General features: G+C 43.0%; 1 pseudogene; it reads right to left on the minus strand.

The window, feature by feature from the left end:
* Positions 1-2193: 2193 nt before the first annotated feature.
* LOC132652537 (small ribosomal subunit protein uS5-like) lies at positions 2194-3850 on the minus strand (annotated as a pseudogene).
* Positions 3851-24603: the final 20753 nt, after the last annotated feature.

The raw sequence follows: 24603 nt of genomic DNA on the forward strand, positions 1-24603 counted from the left end.
GCTGGGCTGTGTCAGTGTTCTCTCTTTTCCAGGCCTACTCAGAGCAATGGGTCAGTTGAGGAGGCTGAGGTCAAATTCCCAGGCAAAAATGCCTGGGCAGTTATAAACAGACACACACACACACACACACACACACAAAGGCGGGACTGCTTCCAACATCTTAAGCCTCCTTGTTAAGTCCCCTTGTGATTCTTTCACTCCCTGGACACCTCAGTAAGTATTCTCTTCATTAAAAGCAAAACAACCCTACATCACTTAAGTTAATGGTTTTTTTCTTTTTTATTGAGACCTAATTAATATAATCAACTTACTTTGCTATTATGTAAATTATAAATATCATTATTAGCTGGTACCAAACAATCGACACAAAGTAATAAAGCAAGAGCCATTTGTCTCTCTACGAGATATGTTTTTCCATGTTCATAGGCAGGATGTGGCCCTAACGAATAGAGAGAAGGCTTCCTGTCTCTTGGGCCCCACAATATGCTGATAAGTTTGTGCTACTATTGCAATATAAGAATGAATAAATAAAATACCACATACATACACACACACACAGAAGTGTGTTTTATTCAGCCATAAATAAAAATGAAAGGAATTTATATAAAATGAATGAAACTGTAGATTATATTAAGCAAAATAAATAAGACTGAGAAAGAAAAAATTCTACTTCATAAATCAAAATTTAGTTTAAATATTAAAATCAAAATTTTAGTTTTGATCTGGTTATAAAATGATCAGTGCACATACAGACATGTGTATGAACTAGGTTTGGTGGCACAGACTTGCCAGCACTCTGGAGGCGGAGGCAAAATCACACAATTTGAAGTCAGCCTGGGCTACATAGTGAGACTGTACTTCAAAAATTGTGTGTGTATGAGTGTGTGAAAATTCATTTATTTACGTGTATTTTGTTTCTCTGGTTTGCTGTTGTTACTGTTTTGAGATGGGGTCTCTCTACGTAGGCCAGGCTAGCCCTGGGCTTGAGATCCTCCAACCTGCCAAGTGCTATGATTGCAGACACACACTGCCACATTCAGCCTTATTTCATGTTGCCTTTTTTGGCATGTATTAATTGCACATATTAATGAAGGTCTGCATATATTTACACATACATAAACCACGCACTGATTAAATACGCGTCCCTTCATCTACCCCACTTTTTCTACTTCTATGACTGCTATTTTCCATTCAGATGAAGGTGGTTTACCGTCTACACATGAGAGAACGTATGCTAATGGTCTTTCTGTGTTCACCCATCATGCTAACCTCCAGATCAAAACATTTTTTCGCAATAAACAGGGATTTTTTTCTTTACAGCTAAATAATAGACCATTGTGTATATGTACCACATCTGCTTCACCCATTGATGTACATCTGGTTTGATTTTAGCTGCTGTGAACAATGATTTCCATCAACATGAGCCTGAAAGTGGTCTGCGTGGTATACGGATTTTCTCTTTCAGATACTGAGGTGGTTTGAACATGAGTGGTCTCCATCAGCTCATATATCTGAATAACTAATCCCTTGTTGCTAGAACTATTTGGGAAGGATTAGGAAATATGGCCTTGTTGGAGAAAATGTGTCACTAAAGGCAGATTCACCCAAAAGATACTATTTCTCTCTCTCTCTTTCTCTCTCTCTCTCTTTCTCTCTCCCCTCACTTACACACTCACGCACTCATGCACTCCCTCCTACCTCTAGAATAAGATCTGAGCTGTCAATTACTGCTCCAGCATTATGCCTTCCCACCTGGCTGATGCCATGCTCCCTGCCATGATAGTCACAAACTCTAATGCTCTGAAACCATAAACCGCAAATAAATGATCACTTTTATAAGTTTTATCACAGCAATAGAAAAGTAGCACACATACAGACATATCTGTGTCATATGATAGACGCAAATCTGTGAAAAAGAACAAAAAGCATGCATTTGCCATTCATTCTTATGTTTGGCCCATAGGCACTGCATTTAAACCTTCCCCTATATGAAGAAGGCTTGATCCTTTAGGTCCCATTCAAGACAGTCAATGATTTATTTTGGTTTGGTTTGGTTTGGTTTGGTTTGGTTTGGTTTGGTTTGGTTTTGCTTTAACATACTCAGTTACTTTATTGTTCTTGTATAAAACCCTTTATGTATAAAACCCACAGCTGGAGCCTGCATCCTCTGAACAGAGACTCTGGTGTGTATTTTCATAGATGTATTTTCACAGTGAATTCCTTGATGAACACAGTCTCTTTTCAGACACCAAGGGTCAGGTAGCTGTATGTCTTGGAGATGGTATCAAAGGTGGCCTTGGCAAAGTTCCCCAGGGTGGGAGTGCAGTCTTGGGTGATGGATAGCCATCATTAATACTGGCCACCACCAGCTGCTTCTTAGACTTGGGAACAGGGATGATGTCAGGGCCTCTGTGGTAGGGATAAGGAGAAGCAACCCACAGCCATGGTGGCCTGTCACCTTTCTCAGAACAGTGCTGGGCTTGTTCCTCCAGTGGCCTCTCCAAACCACACAGAGACCATGGAAAGCTTGGCCAGAATGAAGGCTACTCAGATGGCACCACCCTGAAGCACTTAATACCAAGACCAACATGACCAGTGTAGTACCCAATAGCAAACAAAGCCTTGAACCTGGTCTGCTGATCATCCAGAGTCTGCTTTTGCACCAGCAGGATCTTTAGAACCTCATCCTTTAGAGATGAACCCAAGAAAAAGTCAATAATCACGGGTTCTTTAGAGGGCAGGGAGAACAGGTGGATCTTCTCCCAGGGACTGTATCAGGTGGCCCAGCTTGGTGACTGGGATCCACTCATATATTTGGCTTTACCTCCATGAGCCCTACACTTAGGCCTCCAAATCCTGGACTCCCAGGTCCTCTGCCCAGCTTCCCTTGCTGCATCAGGGTCAACTGACATTTGGTGTTTTCTCAAAGAAGAAGCAAGATATTCAATATTTTTAGTATTTTCTCTAACTTACTTTTGTACCTATTGTTACTTTGGGGATGTTTATCTGTCTATTTATTTATTTATTTATTTATTTATTTTTACTGTTTCAATATCCAGCACGTGTTGGCCACAAATTCAGGATCCCCCTGCCTCACTTCTGAGTGCTAGGATTACAGGTGTAAATGACAATGCCTGGGCTTCTAACTTCCTATGGAAACAGGTCAGGGCAACTTGCATTTTACCCAGCAGACTCATTACTCAGGCCCTGAACAGGGAGGAAATGACATGAGGAGATACTAGAAAGATCTATGACATAGACATTGGGAAGGCGCTCATAATCCCAGACAGGAAACTGCTCACATGTAAGCCCATGCCATCTGTCATGACAGCAGAAGGCTGATGAAGATGTGGAACCAGAGAGCGAAGACAGAAGCTATGAAGAGTTGTGTCATGTCCAGATCTTAATTAATCTTGAAATGTTTATTCAACTTGGTTTCAGAATCCTATCAAGCAACCTCTTATATATCTCCTTTCCCTGCCTCTGAGCAGAAAAATTTTGTCTGCCCAATCCTTGTACTTTGGATGAGGAAAGAGGGAACAGGTGTTTGTCTCTTCAAACAAGTATGTATGTGTTTCAGGAGAGACCCTGAAGAAGCTGTCCCCAGCTGGCATGAAAGAATACGATACTGGCATCTGAATTGAAGCTAGAATGAGTTGGAGCCTCAGGGATATCAGGCAGGCAGAGGTACTCATGTGAAATGGGCATGAGGTCTCCGGACCTGGGGATACACTACAGGGGTGAGCATCTGCAGGGGTTCCAAGGAAACCCTGCGTTCTGATAATCAAATTCAGGGCTGTACTTACTGACTCTGACAGAATATGGCAGCCATGAGGATGAGGCTCCACATCGCACGCTTTCTATCGTTCCTCCTGTGGGAGGCCTCAAATACCATCATAGCCTGGGAGAACAACTTCCGTGCTATGTCGGCAACATCACGGGGAACACGTACTAGACATACCCAGGTAAGCATATCTTTCCTGACCCAGACAAAACCATGAGGAATTGTCAAATCAAGCTTTTAAATGTGGAGGGACACTGCTACACAGGCAAAGATACGTCAAAGGCAGCCTGTAAACACTGACAAGTCTGTTGCAGTCAGCAATGGAAACAATCAGGAAACGGCACCAGCCCTGCTTATTTGGAAAGACTCAGACAAAAAGACTGCTGGTGACAGCTCTGTATCTCAGGACTGAAGGATAGACAGGATGGGACAAGGGCTGCTGGCATTTATAAAGCTAGCTTTAACACATCTTGTCTCATATTCTGAAAGCCTCTACCCCCCCATTCCCTCTTCATGACTTCTTCATTTCAAGATCTCAAAATTGCACAGAATTACATAGTATTAGCAGCAGCTCCAAGTACGTTGTCTCCAAAAGTCACTGGGTTCATTCACTCCAAGAGAACAGTACCTGTTTTTATGCTATCCCAAAAGAAAAGAAAAAGGTGCTTGCTAAGGAAAAGATTCTGTGGCTCTTTGCTGAGAAGTCAACTCAAAGGAAGTAAAATTAAAATTATTTGAGGTGTCTGACACTTAATGAATTTGTAAAGGAGAAATGTGAAATGTGTGTAAAAACTCAAGAAAGTGGCATTTAGAAAACAAAATTGAAAAAAATAAATAAATCAATGTAATCTAAGTCTGAGCTGATGGGGTCTTGCTTGATTTAACTTCTCTCATTAAAAAGTCATATAGATTTCTTTGCTCTTTCATTTCAAACAATAGCTTACATCTATAACCTTGTCAAAAACACAGAAATCAAAGGAAATAGCAAGGCCCAGAGGACCAGGTAAAACTCTAGGACTTGAAGGAATTTAATTTAAGTACCACCACTAACCTTCTGGAGGTTACAGGAACTCTTTTAAGCTAATTAAAAACTATCTATGGAGTTAAAGTAAATGCAGCCATGCACCCCATGGCGCTGTTGGGACTAACAAATAAAACGGCGGCAAAGCACTTAACCAAAGAGAACCAGGCAGCCTGGAACTGTATGCTACGCTAACAATATCTCAGTGTCCTCATTTAACCCCGAGAAATTGAAAAACATGGACTACAGACCTCAGAGCTCAGAGGCAGAAAACAGTGGCTGACTGTTTGCAAAGCAAAGCTCTCACTTGAAGAACGTGTCAAAAGTTTACTACTCCAATATAATTAAAATGAAAAACAGTTTCCCTGATGGAAGGACGGCAAGAAATGAAAATAAAAACTATGATAACCGACCACCTCTGTGCCTTGTTGGGGGTCAAGCTAGATGCTATGAATCGCATAATTCCATTATTGATTCATTTACAACCCTCCTATTAATTTGGGACGTTTGAACATATTTCATTTCATAATAAATAAGCCAGTCAGTGAAGAGCTGAGCTGATAACCAAGCAGGAACATTTTAGTTCAAAAAAACACCCCAAAATTTGCTGGTAGATTCAGCCCTGGATTGGGAACACAAATGCCCTGTACTGGGCAGTGTTTCAGTTCGTTTGTTGGTTTGTTTTTACTGAGAAAGCAATTCCAAGATCATTTGGAGAGCCACTCTAAGGCTATTCCCATGTCTGCATCTTTGGCGGTCTCTCCATCCTACCACACTGACAAGACCAAGGACAACATGTGTCCTGAGCATGGCAGCAGACAGGCTGGCACTGTCCAAGTAAGAAATGTGGAAGGTTCTCTCTAAACAGAAAGGATGGGTACTAGCCACACCAATCAGGTCCTCTCTATACCCCATTTGATTATACAGCATGCTAATAAACTGTCAAGTGGAGATAAGAGGCCAGAAGCAAAGATTCACACTGCCCTGCTAATTCATATTAAAGCCAAATACCTGAAGCAAAAATCAACCCTTCTGCTTCCGGGAGCCAGTGGTACACAAGTCCTGCTCTGGTTTCCTGCCTCTAGAGCTTTCAGTCTCCCCGGCTGACCTGTGTGCAGTGTTGCAGTCACTCTAGGCCAGGCCCATCTTCCCGGGGAAGCATGCAGCCTGGTGGAGATTCAGGGGGAAGATGCCTACTGGAAAGTCTAGTAGGAAACATCTCCCCTAAGGGAGTAGGAGAAGTAGGAACTAGGTGGACTCAGGGGCCCAGGGCATCCTAGGAGGGACTCAAACTGGGATGGTCATTCTGAAATGGCCCGAACCCACACAAAAGAACCTTAGCCCTTGCATGCCTACACAGACAAGTCATTGGGCACGGATTTCCCAGTGAGAGGGAAAAGTTAAAAGAGCTTCTGCTTGCTCAGAGACACACTCAGCTGCAAACACTCCAGAGAAGCCTTGCTTCCCAACAGCCAGAGAGCCCATACCTCTCCCTTAAAATAACAGCTGGGCTGTTCACCTAAGCCAGCCACCAAACCAGCCTTTGCCCCACCCGTGCTCCACCACATCTTGCATCAAGCAGCAATTTTGCCCCACCAGGAAAGAACTGCTTCAGATTTTGAATTTTGTGTTGTTCCTCGTGGAAACTTACAAAAGAGCAAACTTGATGTGGAGAACACGTTGGGTCGACTAAGGATGCCAGCATCTACCTCACTCTGTAATCTATTTTGTCTTATTCCTCAAAGCAAACTCGACCCTCCTCCTCCAGGGACTTGAACACCTGCTCAGGACCCTCTTCAGCGGGGATCACCGCACTTGTGCAACTCTCATGCACAATTAACATTGAGCAGTGGAGTGTCAAATGATCCCCTGAGCATGCTCTGCAAATGTATATTATTCTTCAGCCTGCTGCCATGTAGCAGCCAGCCGGCCCCATCTTACTGACCAATGTTCCCTGTCAATACACTAACACTGTTCTTTTCCCCTGGTCTATTAAAACATGAAGTCCAGGGAGATCCAAGATGGTGGAGACAACCACACTGGATATCTGAACAGCAGCTTGGCATTGAGAGCAAGGTGGCCGGCAGGCCGTACTATAGACCCCCCCAACCCCAAAATCTGTGCTTCTCAGGTGAAAGGAGAATCCACGGGGACACTTGAAGGTCCATCTTCACGCGACCCAGCTAACACTGGAAAAAATTCCAGGGCTCCTGCCAAGCACTGCCACAACCGTAGGCTACCCACCCAATCCCACCATCTGCTGATGCCTTCCTGGGACCAGCGGCAGCTCCCTGGGCTCTGACCCTGCAGCCCAAGTCCACCCACCCAAACTCACCATCTGCTGATACCTTCCTGGGACCAGTAGGCGGTGATACACATGGGCAAGGGGAGCTCCTACCCTGCAGCCTTAGATCACCCACCCAAACCCACATGGACCAGCGGTGGCAGCTCATTCAGCTCTGACCCCACAGCCCTAGGCCACCCATTGGAATCCACCATCAGGGAATACTTTCCTGAGACGCGCAGCTTGCACGTGGGGCTCCTACCCTACAGCCTTAGGCCACACACCCACTCAAACACACCATCTGTATATACCTTCCAGGACAGGCAACAGAGAGGCATGTGTGGATATCTTCCTGGAATCAGAGCCAGGCAGCTCTGACCTTGGGTGCTCACTCTCACTGCCTGTGGAATAAATACCTTCCTAAACTGTGGGAGAGACTCCATAGCTGGGCGCCCACTCACAGTCCTGTGGACACCTTCTGGATACTAAAGGCTCTTGTTGCCAAACACAGGAGAGCACACTCAACATCCTGTGGACACCTGGTCACAGCGGATAGTGGCTCTCACTCTCATAGTCTAGTGGAGGGACACATACTGGTACTGTGGGGGAAGTATGACTCCACTCTGCCTGCTCCCCTCCTGCCTGGTTCACCCAGGTCAGAATCAACCAGCACAGCACAGACAGTGAACACAGCCATGCTGAGCTAGGCACCTGACCCAAGCTCCATTTTCCTCCTCCCCAAGGAAGCCTGTGGGGCACTGGAGCAGCTCTAGGCTTGGAGATCTTTCTGCTTGCTCCCCAGCAGCCTGGCCCACCTGGGTTGGAAACAGTGGAGCCAGCACAGCCGTGAACCCAGTGGAGCTGAGCCAGGCCTGGGACCCAAATCCCATCCTCCACCTTCTTAAGGAAGCCTGTGGGACACTGGAGCAGCTCTAGACTCAGAAATATTTCTGCCTTTGCCCCACCTACCTGGGTCACAAACAGTGAGACAGCAGAGACAGTGAATCTAGGGGAGACTCCAGAGACAGGTGGATCCTGCCACATAATAATCAAAAAACTAAATCTACAGAACAAAGAAAAAATATTAAAAGCGGCAAGGGAAAAAGGCCAAGTAACATGTAAAGGTAAACTTTTCATAATCACACCAACTTCTCAACAGAGATTATGAAAGCCAGAGGGCCTGGACAGATATCATGAAGAAGCTTAGAGATCACAGATACCAACTCAGACAGCTATATCCAGCAAAACTTTCAATCAAGAAAGATGAAAGAAACAAAATATTCCATGACATAACTAAATTTAAACAATAACCACACAGCAATCTATCCCTACGAAGATGTTAGAAGGAAAACTTCAACCCAACATGATCAACTACACCCAAGAAAACACAGGAAAAAGATACCATCATATCAAAAAGCAAAAGAAAACAAATACACAATCTCCACCAACTCTACAATTAAAGGAACCAGCAATCATTGGTCACTAATATCTATTAACATCAATGTTCTCAACTCTCCAATAAAAAGACATAGACTAACAGATTGGTTGCAGAAACAGGATCCAACAGAACAGGATCAAAGGAAAAATCCACCAGGAGGACATTGCAATCCTGAACATCTATGCAACAAACACAAGGACCCCTGCATTTGTCAAAGAAACATGATTAAAGCTTAAATCACACACTGATCCCAATACCTTAATAGAGGGAGATTTCAACACCTTTGCCAAGGGATTAATCATTGAGACAGAAGCTAAACAGAGAGATAATAACACAGAGGTCTTAAATCAAATTGACCTAATAGATGTCTACAGAACTTTTCACCCAAACACAAGAGTATACCTTCTTCTCAGTGCCTCATGGAACCTATTCTAAAATTGACCATATAGTCAGCAGAAATCAAGCCTCAACACAAAAAATCTGAGCACAGGGGTCTTTCCTGAGACTGCTATTCCAACCACGGACTATGCATGGAGATAACCTAAGACCCCTGCACAGATGTAGCCCATGGCAGTTCAGTATCCAAGTGGGTTCCATTGTAATAGGAACAGGGACTGTGTCTGACATGAACTGATTGGCCTGCTCTTTAATTACCTCCCCTTGAAGGGGAAGCAGCATTACCAGGCCACAGAAGAAGACAATGCAACCACTCCTGATGAGACCTAATTGACTAGTATTAGAAGGAAGGAAAAGAAGTCCTACCCTATCAGTGGACTTGGGGAGGGGCATGCATGCAGAGGGTGGAGGAAGGGAGAGATTGGGAGGGAGGAGGGAGGGAATCACAGGGGGGGATACAAAGTGAATAAAGTGTAATTAATAAAGAAAAAAAAAACAAGAGGACTGAAATAATCTTTTGTATCCTATCTGACCACCATGGACCTCAACAACAACAGAAACAGCAAAAAGCTTACACGCACATGGAAACTGAACAACTCGCTACTCATTGACAGCTGGGTAGGAAGGAAAATAAAGAAAGAAATCAAAGACTTCCTAGAATTCAATGAAAATGAAGGCACAACATACCCAGACCTATGGAACACAATGAAAGCAGTGCCAAGAGGAAAGTTTATAGCACTAAGTGCCTTCATAAAGAAATTAGAGGAATATCATACAAGCAACTTAATGGCACACCTGAAAGCACTAGAAAAAAAAAAATGCAGAAACACCCACTGCTGGAAATAATCAAACTCAGGGCCGAAATCAATACATTAGAAACAAAGAGAACATTTCAAAGAATCAACAAAACCAAGAGCTGGTTCTTTGAGAAAATCAACAAGACAGACAAACCCTTAGGCAAAGTAACTAAAAGGCAGAGGAACACTGTCGAAATGAACAAAATCAGAAATGAAAAGGGGGACATAACAATAGATACTGATGAAATCCAAGAAATCATTAGGTCCTATTTCAAAAGCATATATGCAACAAAATTTGAAAATGTAAAAAGATGAACAATTTTCTTGGAAAATTTCATTTACCAAAGCTGAATCAAGATCAGGTAAATAAATTAAATAGTCCTATATCCCCTAAGAAAATAAAAGCTGTCATCAAAAGTTTCCCATCTACAAAAAGCCCCAGGCCAGATGGCTTCAGTGCAGAATTCTACCAGACGTTCAAAGAAGAGCTAACACCAATATTCTTTAAACTGTTCCACAAAATAGAAACAGAAGGAACACTACCAAACTCATTCTATGAGGCCACAGTCACATTGATATCTAAACCACACAAAGATCATACAAAGAAAGAGAACTTCATACCAATCTCACTTATGAACACTGGTGCAAAAATACTCAATAAAATACTTAGAAACCAAATCCAAGATCACATAAAAGATATCATACACCACAACCAAATAGGCTTCATCCCAGCATGCAGAGATGGTTCAATATACAAAAATCCATCAATGTAATCCACCATATAAACAAACTGAAGGAGAAAAACCATATGATCATCTCCTTAGATGCCGAGAAAGCATTTGACAAAATCCAACACCCATTCATGTTTAAAGTTTTGGAGAGATCAGGGATACAAAGCACATACCTAAAAATAGTGAAAGCAATATACAGCAAGCCAATAGCCAACATCAAACTAAATGGAAAGAAACTTAAATCAGTCCCACTGAAATCAAGGACAAGGCAAGGCTGCCCACTGTCTCTATATCTTTTCATCATAGTTCTCAAAGTCCTAGTTAGAGCAATTAAATAACTAAATGAGATAAAGTGATACAAATCGGAAAAGAAGAAGTCAAAGTATCACTATTCCCAGATAATATGATAGTATACATGAGTGACCCAAAAAATTCTCCCAGAGAACTCCTAAGCTGAAAAACAGCTCAGCAAAGTGGCTGGATACAAATTACCTCAAAAAATCTGAAGCTCTCATGTATACAAAAGATGAACGAGCTGAGAAAAAAAATTAGGGAAACAATCCCCTTCACAAAAGACAAAAATAAGATAAAGTACCTTGGTGTAACCCTAACCAAGCAAGTTAAAGACCTGTTTGAAAAAGAACTTCAAGTCTCTGAAGAAAGAAATTGAAGAAGATATCAGAAGATGGAAAGATCTCCTGTGCTCATATATCGGTAGGATTAACGTAGTAAAAATGGCTATCCTACCAAAAGCAATCTACAGATTCAATGCAATTCCCATCAAAATACCAACACATTTTTTACAGACATTGAAAGAACAATTCTCAATTTCATATGGAAACACAAAAAAACCCCAGAATAACCAAAACAATCCTGTACAATAAAAGATCTTCTGGAGGTATCTTCATCCCAGATCTCAAGCTGTATTATAGAGCAACAGTAATAAAAACGGCATGGTACTAGCAGAGAAACAGACTGGTTGATCAATAGAATTGAATCAAAGACCCAGAAATAAACCCACATACCTATGGAAACTTAATTTTTGACAAAGAAACAAAAAGCATACAATGGTAAAAAGATAGCCTTTTCAACAAATGGTGCTGGTCTAATTGGATGTCTACATGTAGAAAAATGAAAATAGACCCATATTTATCACCCTGCAAAAAGTTAAAGTCCACATGGATTGAAGACCTCAACACAAAACCAGACACACTAAATCGTTAGAAGAAAAAGTGGGGAAGAGCCTTTACCTCACTGGCACAGGAGACAACTTCCTGAACAGAACACCAATAGCACAGACTCTAAGATCAACAATTAATAAATGGGACCTCATGAAACTGAAAAGCTTCTGTAAAGCAAAGGACACTGTCATCAGAACAAAACAACAACCTACAGACTGGGAAAAGATCTTTACCAATCCTACATCTGACAGAAGACTAATATACAGAATATATAAAGAACTGAAGAAGCTAAACACCAACAAACCAAGTAACCCAATTAAAAATATGTGGTACAGAGGTAAACAGAATTCTCAACAGAGGAAGATCGAATGGCAGATAAACACTTAAAATAAGGCTCAGCATCCTTAGTTGTTCAGGAAATGCAAATCAAAATGACCCTGAGATTTCACCTCACATGCATCAAGATCAAAAACTCAAGGGATGATGCATGCTAGAGAGGATGTGGAAAAAGGGGAACCCTCCTCCATTGCCGGTAATAATTTAACTGTGTACAACCACTTTGGAGATCAAGCTGGCACTTCCTCAGAAAATTAGGAATAATGGTACCTCAGAATCCAGCTATATCACTCTTAGGCATATACCCAAAAGATGCCCTACCATTCAATAAGGACATTTGCTCAACCATGTTTGTAACAGCTCTATTCATAACATAGCCAGAATCTGGAAACAACCTAGATGTCGCTCAAAAAGGAATGGATACAGAGAGTGTAGTACATTTACACAATAGAATACTACTCAGCAATTAAAAACAAGGAAATCATGAAACTTGCAGGCAAATGGTGGGACCTAGAAAAGATCATCCTGAGTAAGGTAACTCAAAAGCAGAAAGACATAAATGATATATACTCACTTGTAAGTGGATATTAGCCATATAATATAGGATAAACATACTAAAATCTATAGCCCTAAAGAAGCTAGACAACAAGGAGAACCCTATGGAAGATACTTAATCCTCATTCAGGTGGGCAAACAGACTAGACATTAGAAGTAGGAGAAGACAGAGAACAAGACAGGACCCTTCCACAAAGGACCTCTGAAAGACTCTACCCACCAGGGTATTGAAGGAGATACTGAGACTTATAGCCAAACTTTGGACAAAGTGCTAGATGGAAGAAGAGGGAAATAGAAAGACCTGGAGAAGACAGGAACTCCAGAGGAAGAACAACAGGGACAAAATATCTGGGCCCAGGGGGGGCCTGCAGAGAGGAATACTTCAACCAAGGACCATGTATGGAGAGGACCTAGAACCCCTGTTCAAAGGAAGCCCATTGGCTGCTCAATTTCCAAGTGGGTTCCCTAGTAAGGGGTTCAGGGCTGTCTTTGACATGAACTCAGTGTCAGGTTCTCTGATCACCTCCCTCTTGGGAGTGCAGCCTTGCCAGGCCACAGAGAAACATGATGCAGCCAACCTTGATGAGACCTGATAAGCTAGGGTCAGACAGAAGGGGAGAAGGTCTTCCCCTATTAGGGAACTAGAGGAAGTGCATAGAGGGAGAAGAGGGAGGGTGGGTGGGACTGGGAGGAGACAAATGGAGGGGGTGCTGTGAGGATACAAAGTGAATAAATTATAATAAATATATATAAATAAAATTTAAAAAAAAAAAAGATAAAGTCCACAGTGACCAGGCAGTTGCTTGGGCTGAAAAATGTGAGTTTTTCTGTTTCTGCTGATCAGTAAGAAAATTTTCAGAAGCTGGAAGAACAGATGATCTTTTATTACAGGTGGGCATGGTACATGCCTATAATCCAAGCATTATGGCTAGAGGCAGGAGGATAGAAAGTTCAAAGCCAGTTAGGCTATGCTATGCCTTAAAGATGGAGCTGGTTTCCGCCTTCCACCTTCCCGATGGTGAGTGCTCTCTGTCACGAACAACTCCACATTTGGCTAAGGCCGAGGATCTGGCTTGCTTCCATGTATGTGGACCTATCTGCATTGCCCCCGTGGCACGCCTGGGTTGGCTACCCAGAGGCTATTTAAGCTGTGGGCTGGCTTTCCCCGGGGTCCGAGGATTGTTCAATGTTCCTGAATAAACTGCATTGAAAAAAATAAATAAATAAATAAATAAATAAATAAATAAAATAAAAAAACCAGAGAGAGGCCAAAATAATAAAACACTGTCACAAACAAACCACAGCCTGGAGAGGAATTTAGGAAAAAATTTTTCAGAAAGATTTAGTCTCAGAATGGTAGAGAAGGATCTGGCCTCCCAGAGGCACTGAAAAGGGAAGTGTGAAGCAAAGGGATGAGAAGGCAACAGGAGACAAGCGATGGGTAGTGAGCTAAAGAGCTTTGTAAAACACTGTGACCCTCCAGATATCCCAAGGTGGTGAGCCAGCCCAAATAATCCTGTAGAACACTCAGAAATGTGTTTTAATCCCTCCTCTGTAAGCCATCAACTTTCATTAATGTTCCATTTAAAAAAGAGAGAGATGAAAAGATAGAGAGAGCTATGGTTTAACAGAACCACTAGGAGTAAGTAGGGTTATTTCTGGTTTTGAGATCAATCATTAAGACGTGGTAGAAGACATAACCTAACACAATGGGTTCTCACGTTGCTCAGAACAAAGCCAAAATCGGCACAGGTGATATACAAAAGAGTTGGAAAGACTGACCTCCAGCTGGGGAGGCCATCACCAAAGTCCCTTCTAAAGCATCATGCTCCTCTAGCAAATGAGGGCCTCATTTGAGAAGCCCCGATGCATCCATATGGGGTTGGCCATTTCTAAGTGTGTTCCCCCAACAGTTCATTCCTGAGCATTGCTCCGGGCACACTCAGCTTGCAGCATTAACGTTGAGCTGAAAAGCCACTATGAAGATGTGCTAGGGAGTCTCTCTCTGAAGGTGCCTACCTACTTAGCAGCAGTGACACACACAGGAGCTTTATGCTATGAAGGCTTATGTTCAAGCTAGCAGCTGAGCTGAGTGTTCAAGGGTCCATTCCTTCACTATATTGGTCAGGAATATTCTGTGTGATGTGGCGTGTTAAAAGACAATCCAGTCCCATGGTCATGAGCCTGCTACTTGTCTCCTTCGCTGTAAAATGGATTGTGTCTGAGGTGACACGATACCTCACATTGGTGGATCCCTGCTTAAGTTCCCAGACGGAGAGGTCCTGCAAGCAGAGAAATCAAATCCACATTTTGAAGCTGTCACAGCCCCGCCACCATCTTGGCACTGTAATGGTTTAGTTTCAATGTGAAACCTTTAAATGACCAGCTAAAATTTCTTCCACTTTTATACTTTTCAAGATCCAAATGGTTCTTAAAGAAACTTTTATACACGGCCAGTTGGTGTAAAAAAAAAAAAAAAAAAAAAAAAAAAAAAAAAAAAAAAAAAAAAGAACAACTAAAACTACTGTGTGACCCAGCTGTACCACCTGTGTGTATGTGTGTGTATGAGTCAGCATATAACAGAGACACTTGTGCATTCCTGCTTGCTATGGCACTATTCACAGTGGCCAAGTTATGAAATGCCTAGATGTCCATCAGAGGATAAAGAAAGGGTGACGTATAAACACACACTAGAGAGTGTTATTCAGCCATAAGAAAAAAATGACATAGTGCTTTTTGCAGGAACTGAAACTCATCATATTAAGTGAAATAAAACAGATTTACACAAGTAATAACATCTTCTTGCCTGGGGGAATTGGGCATTGGAGGGTGGGGTGATGAGTGGTATGGAAATGGAAAGAGGGAGAAGGGCTAGAAAGGGCAGAGGCGGTGAGTATGACCAAAGGTTAACACAAGTTTAAAAGAAAAAAGAAACGCACAGTTGTTTTTGTTTTTTTTTTTTTACTATCTCTTCTGAAATTCATCTATAGTTTGCCTCTCTTGTGGGAGTCAAATGTTTTAGTCCAACTATGTCATTCCTTTACCCCAGAGGGAAACAGACTGTCCTCTGCCAACCTGTTTTAGGATTCCTCAGAAAGGGAGAGAAGAGCGGTCATTCCTACTAATTGTCCCTGGCACCGAGTCCCTGGTGAGCTCCATCAGTGGGATTGGAGGCCCTTTCACTTGTACCCTTTATTACTGTGTCTATGGTACAGTTGGAATCCGGGATGTCGCCATCCCCACCATGGTGACACACTGAAGCTATGGGGAGATGGGCTTTATTTTAAGAAGTAAAGCCTACTGGGAAGCTCTAAGTTTGGGAGGGGGCGGGACATATTCTCAAAGGGACTAATTGGGACCCAAGTCCCTTTGTCTTTATGCTGCAGCCTTTAGAGGAGCAGTTTTACCATATATTTCCTGCTGAGCAGACCCAAAGCAATATGGGCCAGTCATGCCTGGGCTGAAACCTATGAGCCAAAGGAAAGCGTCTTCTCTCTAAGTTGATTGTCTCGGGTATTTCTTACAGTACAGAGAGGTGGCTAAGCCAACCATCAGCTCTTTCTCTGCTTGAAAGAGCAATGATCTGAAAGGGAACTGACATCTGCTAAGCTTTGGGGTGGGGCAGAGGGTTCTCTTCGGCAGCACACCACCCAGCACAATAAAGCATGAACCCACGGTACCAATACCCCCATCAATTCTTGGCTTTCTCATTAGAGCTGGGATTCTCCCCAGCCCAGTCTTCAGCCACCTCCTAATCTGTCTTTTATTCACAAAGGCAGTTTGGTTCTTTTTCTCCTTCTTGGGTTTCCCAAGCCTTCTTCTAAAACCTGTTTCTTACAGCCAAGTGTCTCATCTATTCCAAAGGGGGAAAATATCTGCCACTTTCTCAGGATGCAATATGGCCTGGTGTCTGCTGGGATTTAAAATAACAAATTGCTTCCCTTATACATAAAGACCAGTCAGGTACAATAGACTCTTAAGGGGTTTTCTGTCTCAAAAGGTTTTCACTCTCTGTAAGACTTTTCACACTCATGAGAGGGTTGAACAATGGCCATATCTAAATCATATGAGGCCCTCAACCTCCCTCACAGTTGGCAGGTCCTCAGGGGATCCCCCGATCCAAATTGGAACAATCTGATTTCCTGTCCCAGGAAGATGAGTCAGGAGCTAGACACTAGTGTCTGCAATTAGAAACACTGTGGTTTACATTCAAACCACTGCCATCCTGGTCCCTAGTGGTGTGGCTCCCTTCCTCCTCAGCGCTGGAATGTTCAGACAATACCAAAGTCCTTCCACTGTTTAAACTAGGAAGTGTTCATTTCTAGTGCTTTTTACTTAAAAACTTCTACAGTGAAGAGAGGCTTTGGAAAACCCCATGAAGAAAGCCATGCAGATTCTCAGGGAAGACAGCTTAACAAATTCTGCAGAAAGCCCAGGTTAGGCTGTGTCCTCTGACCAAGGAGCTAGTCAGCCATCATTGCCAGAAAATAAAACTGTGGATTCTCTTATAGCAAGATGAATTTCTTTTACACAGCCATCCAGGAATCTGTGAAACATTAGGGGCATCTGCAACTTATTCCAGGATTTAAACAGCAAAAGAACGCATCCTAGGAGATCTAGAAACTCCTACACAGCCATGGTGTGTGTTAAGAAGTCGGGGTTGAAGGGTGTCTCAAAGTTGTTTGCCATTTCCAGGAATAACAATGGCAGCCGCTGCTTGGCAGAGGGTGGCCTCTGGGTGTGAGGAAGCCAGTCGTGTGCATAGACTGCTCCCTCCGCTAACAGTGTCAACCGCCTTTCCATGCCCTTGAATTCCAAAGTGAAATGTATAAATAATTTGATCCTAACATTCAGAGATACACTCTTCTTCTGCCTCCACACAGTAACGAGCAGTCTACACCTCCCCCAACCCCACTTGGCTTTCCTTTTCCTATTTGCTCTAAAAACTAAATTAAACACTAAAAGTTTCTTGCCTCCATTCTCCTCAGTGAAAACAGGGTAAACTACAGTGATTCTCTGAGCCAGGTGTGTGTCTTCAGCCCTCCTTATCAGAGCTTCCGTACTCCCCTCCACGCAGCCCTGCTTCTCTTCTTTATCTCTATAGGAATCAGAAGGCAATAGTTCAAATCATGGAGAGGATCCTGAATTAGGAAAAGGTCGTCTTCCATTTTGTAGCCAGGAAGCCCTTGTTTTGCTTTATTGCTCTAATGCAAGACTGGAGAAGGCAGGAGAGGGTACTGGAACCACAGCACTGCCTAAGCCGTGATATCTAATTTCAGACTTTGCCCTTAACAGCTCATTATGTCAGCTGCCATCTCTTTTTCCTCCTCTCTCTCATTTTTTTCCTACAGAAAATTGATCTCATTGTTCTTGTCCACATGAAAAGGCCCAGGCTCAGGCATTTCAATTGGCTTCAGCTCAAGAATAAAAGATCTTTTTTTAAAGTGAAAATCATGACTTCTTGCTAATTCAAATCACATTACTCATTTTTCCTCCCAGGCCAGGCAGGAGCCCCAGGCACTGCCCTCTTCGGGGCCTACGCATGTGGCTGAGAGGACTGGCAGCCTGCCATTTCACTGATGATGAGCCAGCCAGTGTGACCTGTGGGTTGATGAGGAGACCTCAGAAACCTACTCAGACAGGTCTGCAGTCCAGGCGTCTGCAGCTTTCAGAGCCCTGCTTCCCAGTTCCACGGAGTGTCCCAAAGGGGTGCATTGCCAGTTGACTGGATTTTTTGGTGTCATTACTAGCCATTAAAGAGAAACCCTACTGTCTATCAGCAGCCTGCAAGCCGAAGTGGATGCAATCTGATTTGTAAACTGTGTCATTCAGAAGGGTTCAAAGGAGACCAGGGTAGCTGGAGCACTCTTTCTAGAGTTCTGTGGAAGTAGCCTACACAGCTGAGACACCAAGACTGCAGAGACTCCTTCCGTTCTTCCAGTAATGACCTCTGCCTCTAGCGGGGTCCCATGCCTCATTAGTCTCCAGGCAGACCCGTGGGTTCCAATTCTGAGCTCTATATTCTTAGCAGGGACGGAAGGAGCAAGGACTGAGAGAAGGGCAAATGACCTTTCAGTCACCGTCAGCATAGAAATGCAGCAGACAGACTAATGGTGGGGAAAGTACACAGGGGTTTGCTGTTTTCTTCCCTCACATTCCTGTAATCGTGAAACTGATTCAGAATAAAATATTACCAACAACAGCAACATATTCAAAACATCTGATAGACTGGGCTTGTGTGTGCATGCCTGTAATCCCAGAATTCAGAAGCCTAAGATAGGAAGACTAGTCTTAAATTTGAAGTCAGCCTGAGTTATACAGCAAGATCCTGTCAGAAAAGTGTGTGTGCCTGTCGGGGGGTGGGAGGGGAATTTTGAACTCACCGAAACCTAACAAAGTTGGTATTTGTAGGGGTCAGGAAATCACCACAAAAAGACTAAAATATGGAATATTCAAGGCTGAACTAATGAAAAAATAATCTCCTTGGCATTATAAGTAGATTAAAGGTTTTACTCTACAGATGTATTCCCTGCCTTAGTTTATGAGTCCAGTTTGAACACAACAGCCACAGAGAAATTGTCACTGTGTTCTGTTTACAAGTCTTGAGGCTTATCCATATATTTCCAAACACTTTGTGTCAGTCACAAAGAGCCTTCAGAGAGTCCTCAATCTTTGCATTAGCATCGGGCAAACACAACCTAGGGATGAGTTCAAATACGGTAAGAGTAAAACACAGCCTTGAGACAGATTAAAATGAGCCAAGTCTTTGCAGCATCAAACTGAGGTGGCAAAGTTTAATCAATAATGGTAATGAGTTCCTTATCAAGAAAATTATTCACAAAGATGAAGGAGGTAAGGAGGCTGTCACTAGGTGAAAGGAAAGAGAACTCTGTGTTTACGTGGTGCATAACATATTACCCAGGTGGAATCTATAGTGCTTTAGTGGAAGACACAAAGGAACAAAGATTAGCATCATGATTGTTAAATTAAATAGGAAAGAAAGCCCTTGTCTTTCCTTTGCTGTATACAATGTGGAGCTGGCATGGGTGAAATATCTTTTCAATATTCAAAGTTCTTTCAGTTCTTCAAAACTCACTTTTATATCACTAATGCTTTCTGGAGATTTCACCAACTAAATAAATCTAGGCAACACAGCACAGGTGCACAAGAGAGAGGCTGGCCATTTTTCAAACGGCAAACTACCCCTTTGGGACATGAGAGGATTTGTTGCTTCCCATAGCAGCACTCAGGGTAGAGTCTTTTGGGAAAATGTTTTCAAATAGGAAATATTTGAGACAATTTAGGAGTTCATTTTTAGGCTGCCCCTGGGATAAATATGGCCTGAAATTCAAAAACTCCAGGTCCCAAATAACATTGCATGTAGAAGAAATCTAAAAGTCTTTGTAATTCTTCTCTTAGCTGTACCTGAGATAAATGGATAAAATAATAGATAATTTTATTGTCACAATAAATTCATTAAGTAGATAAAATAACTGTCATCCTAAAAGAAAAGAAATGTCCCAGGCAGACTGAATGGATCATACAAAAACAACCCACAGCTCAGCATAACACAGCACAGTTTGGGAGGGTTTTTGTTTTGTTTTGTTTTGTTTTGTTTTGTTTTGTTTTGTTTCCGTAGTTAGGGTTTTCATTGCTGCAGCAAAACACCATGATTTCCATAGTAGCTGTACAAGGTTGCACTCCCACCCCAAAGGATGACTGTACTAGCAGGAAATGGATAATGTATACCTATAGAAAGCACAGTTGTAGAGGCTGGATTTCAGTCTGTCCCTGCTACCTACTAGCTGTGAGACCTTGGGTGAGCTACTGAGCAACTCTGCCTCAGCTTCCTCAAATTCAAAAAGCAGCAGTAAATGCATGGCTTGGATCCTGAATGGCCCAATGTCTGTGGGTTGAGGGCTCAGTCCACCAATCGAACAGAAAGCAAGTTTAGGAAAGAAGAGGTTTATTCCGTCTCACAGTTCAAAAGTACAGCCCATAGTGGTAACGGAGTCATGGCCAAGGATTTTAAGGTAGTCAGCCACATTGTACCCACCATCAGGAAGCAGGGTGCTGAGAATGTTTGTATTCAGCAACATTTCTCCTTGTTCTGTTCGGCTCAGAATACCCAGCCAATGGAACGGTGCCACCCACAAATAAGATAGGTCTTCCCACATGCGTTACCTAATCTGCATGATCCCGCACAGGCTTGCCCAGAGGCTGGAATGCTACATGATCTAGATCCCATTGGTCAACAACAGTAACCATCAGAGACCTCAGCCCTCTACTCTCTCCCTTTTTCCCCTTGATCACTACTTTACCGTTTTCTAGAGTCCCAGTGTGGATTAGTTCCCCCACAGACCAAACAACAGAGCCATCTGACTGTGGCCTGAACCTCCAAAACTATGGACCAGAACAAAACTTTCCTCTATTTTTTTTTAAATATTTATTTATTTATTTTACATATGAGTACCAGAAGAGGGCATTAGATCCCATTACAGGTGGTTGTGAGCCACCATGTGGTTCCAGGGAACTGCACTCAGGACCTCTGGAAGAGCAGTCAGTGCTCTTAATTGCTGAGGCATCTCTCCAGCCCCACTTTCCTTTTATATGTTGATTATCTTGGGTGTTTCTTTATGGTGATGGAAACTAATGGAAGTATGTAGCTCAATGAGTTATAAGATTCATTAATCTACATTATGTAAGGCCTCTGGAATCAGGTCCAACATATGGCATTACGTAATTATTAGCCACGATTAGAAGTCTTAAATTAAACCCTTTCTAATTTGAATAATTAGATGAGGTTATTAAAAACACTCCCAATTTATCTGTTTTTAGCACCATAAGAAACTGGATACGAGTCCTTCTTTCATCATCAATCCTGTGTGACCTGAGACAACATCTTCTCAGAGGCCAGCGGGGGCAGGGATAGCGTGCTTGGAGGAACCTTCACACATTTCAAAGGTGAGATAAGCCTGGTTTGGACCATCCTGGTAGCAGTTTAAGTGATGAGAAATACTGAAACTTGTCTATTGGTGGGGCAAAGAACATGAAGGAAAAATAGAAGCTGGAATAACTCTAAGTATTTGTCAAGTACAACCAGCTAGGAGGCGTTGTCGGGAAGGCGGAAGAGGCTGGAAACAAGCAAGCTTGAGCAGGGAATTCAAAAGTGCAGAATCTGGCTGACAGTTGGATATATCAGTCCACAACATCAAGGCAGGGTCAGGGATCAACACATAAATTGCAGAAATCAATATTTAACGATCTTCCAATATTTAATGAGAGACAGCTCAAAAAGAAAAGCTAGCAAAGGACCAGGCATTGACACAACCCATCCAAAATTTAGATATCCAGCAGAACCTTCACAAGAAAATGGTAGGAAACAGGCAAGGAAGTAGACAACAGAGCAAGAGTGCGCTGTCATGGAAACCAGGCCAAGGCTGCTGCTAGAAGCAGCTACAACATTCTGGCTTTGGGGATGGGGCCGGCGTTTCATCCTCAATCCAGAAATAACATTGTTCTTCACCCTAATTTTAAATCAGTTCATTTAATATCCTATAGGTAATTCAAACTCTATTTTAAAAGTGAACAAAACCTGTTGTCGAAGGAGGAGAGGAAGAAAGGGAGAGGAGGAAGGAAGGCCATTTTGGCTATCACCAGTCTCCCTTTTGTCCACCAAGGATTGAGAGACTAACATCCAATTAAAGAAGGCTTTTTTTTTCTTTCAGTCAGTAACAATACAAACATTCACACAAACCATCCTAGCTGCCCAAAGCCACTACAGGACAAGCCTGACATAAGGACAAGGCAATGACATGAACCCCAAATCCCCCTTCAACACCAGGCTCTCTGGCTTCTATTGTATATATCCATGCTTTCCAGGGCTCACAGACTCATTTCGGAGTTGAGGGCAGCCAGTAGCTTCGCAGATTTGTTTGAATCAGGCTGAGCTAAAACAACCTCTATAATTTGCATTTCCAGTGTGACATTTCTTGCGGAATCAAATTTACTTAGAAATATAAAGTCTGGGTGGTATTTGCAGTGCCAGGAAGTGGCTTGCAAGAGCAGGGCACAGAAGCACATGTAATCTGCTGCAGAGATCAGAGCCCTGAAGACTGGGTTAGTGATGGCGGTTCGCTCCTAGCTCCCTGCGTTTGTCTACCCTTCCTGAAGTCAGGCCCCTTGAGGTGATCTGCTTCGTCATTTAATTGTGCTTCCACCTGAACACCTATCCTCAGGCCCTGCATCTGCTGAAGTAAAAGAGAGTGAGCAGACTGGAAGGCATGCCGCTGTCCACCGGGGATTAATGGCATTTACTTAGCATTTGTACCGCAGTTACATTCGTGTTTATTGGCCATTCCTCCCAAGATCCCTGGAAGTAGGGGCTCCCTGCTATCTGCAAGGTTTGGTAAGGTGGAACAAGTTGCTGGGAGTTTCACAATAGGAAGAGAGGCTGTGCCAGAGCTCCTGTGTGCTGTCTAGCCCGCGAGACATATAGTTCCATTACGAGCAATTCATCAACAGAAGGCCATGATGCTGAACATGAGCCAGGAAGTTCACACTGTAACTAAAGGCAGAAATCCAGCCACCACCACCCCAGTTACATTACATTTCCCACAATGATCTCTCCTCATACATAAGGCTAAAGAAAAAGTGCCCAGTAACAAAGACAGGGTGAGAATTACACACACAGAGACACACACACACACACACACACACACACCTGCCATTCAAAACACCACCCTGAACCTCAGACAGCCAGACAGCAAAGCCATGGGAGCGTCTATCCATCTCTTCCTCTTGTCAGACAAGAGCTCAGTCTACTTAAATCTCCCAAATTCCCCCAACACACAGGCCACACTCTGTAGCCGATACCATGTCATGTCTCTAATTTAGATTGTTTATGTCCCTGTATCTTTGAAAGCCCTCGTCAATTTGGTTTCTTCTCACTTAATTTCTCCTGCTCAGCACATATGGCAAGCTGTGCCTCTTGAAGCATTGTTTTCCCTAGGACACATTTTATTCCCTCAGCTCTTGAATAGTACCAACAGGATTTATTATCAAGCAAGTGCATCTCGGACTCATTCAAGTAGGATTAGAACCAATACAGCTTAACAGCAAGTCTGTCTCAGAGGCAGCCCTATTTTAATAGCAAGAGCTTGAAGACAAAGAGTTCCAGCCTTCTTTTCTGTGCTCCCTGGCTCTGCCTGAGCACAGCTGGCTCAGCAACAGATCAGGATAATAGCAATATGTTTCATGGTATAGCTGTGGTATACAGAGAACATGTCACAGATGACACACTCAATAAGGGAACATAAATGCTATTTTAACAAATTTCTTACATTTTGTGAATTTTGGTTTCTTGGAAAAGCCAAATTTAGGTGTAACCTGTGAGGATCCACCAGGATGACGAATGTAAAGCCCCTCTTGTGTCAATGACCACACTCTGATGGTGATGACTGCAGTAGACAGTTGATAAACATTTTTCTCTACTAACAGGAGCATTCTGGGGACCCTCCACCGCATGGCAAGAGAAAAGTAGGCCCCTTCTCAATTATCTAACATGTCATAATCTATTCTCAAGACTGTCACCTTTCTCACCCCGCTAAAACTCTGTGGCTCTCTGAGTTTGTTTAAAAAAAGCAATGCCTTCCAGGTGGGAGGGAGCTCAGGAAAATGAGCAGCCGATGTGCTGAAAGGGTAATAGAGTAACAGCTGACGGTTAATTAGTATGGACTGTGCACCAAGCACTGTTTCTAGATTTACATATATTAAGTTCTTTAATTAAAAGATCATAGCAGCTGTTGTGCTGGTCATGCCTCTGTCCCTGCTGGCAACCGTGAGCCATGGGCAGGTGACTATGTAGTGTGTGGCTTGTGGCTCTCATTCAAGATGAAGTTTTGGACCAGAGCCCTAGAACATCAGCATTGATGTCCCCTGCTCTGCTTGGTCTGTCTCCAGCACCTTTTCCTGAAGGAAGAGTTCCCTCCCTGGAGATAGGATCTGTGTGCAAAGCCATAGGGAAGGGATTTTCCATACTGAAGAAATCGAGACGCAAAAGGCTAGGGCTGGTTGGTTGC

The sequence above is a fragment of the Meriones unguiculatus genome, chromosome 2 (assembly GCF_030254825.1).
Source record: "Meriones unguiculatus strain TT.TT164.6M chromosome 2, Bangor_MerUng_6.1, whole genome shotgun sequence".
In the NCBI taxonomy this organism is placed as follows: Eukaryota; Metazoa; Chordata; class Mammalia; order Rodentia; family Muridae; genus Meriones; species Meriones unguiculatus.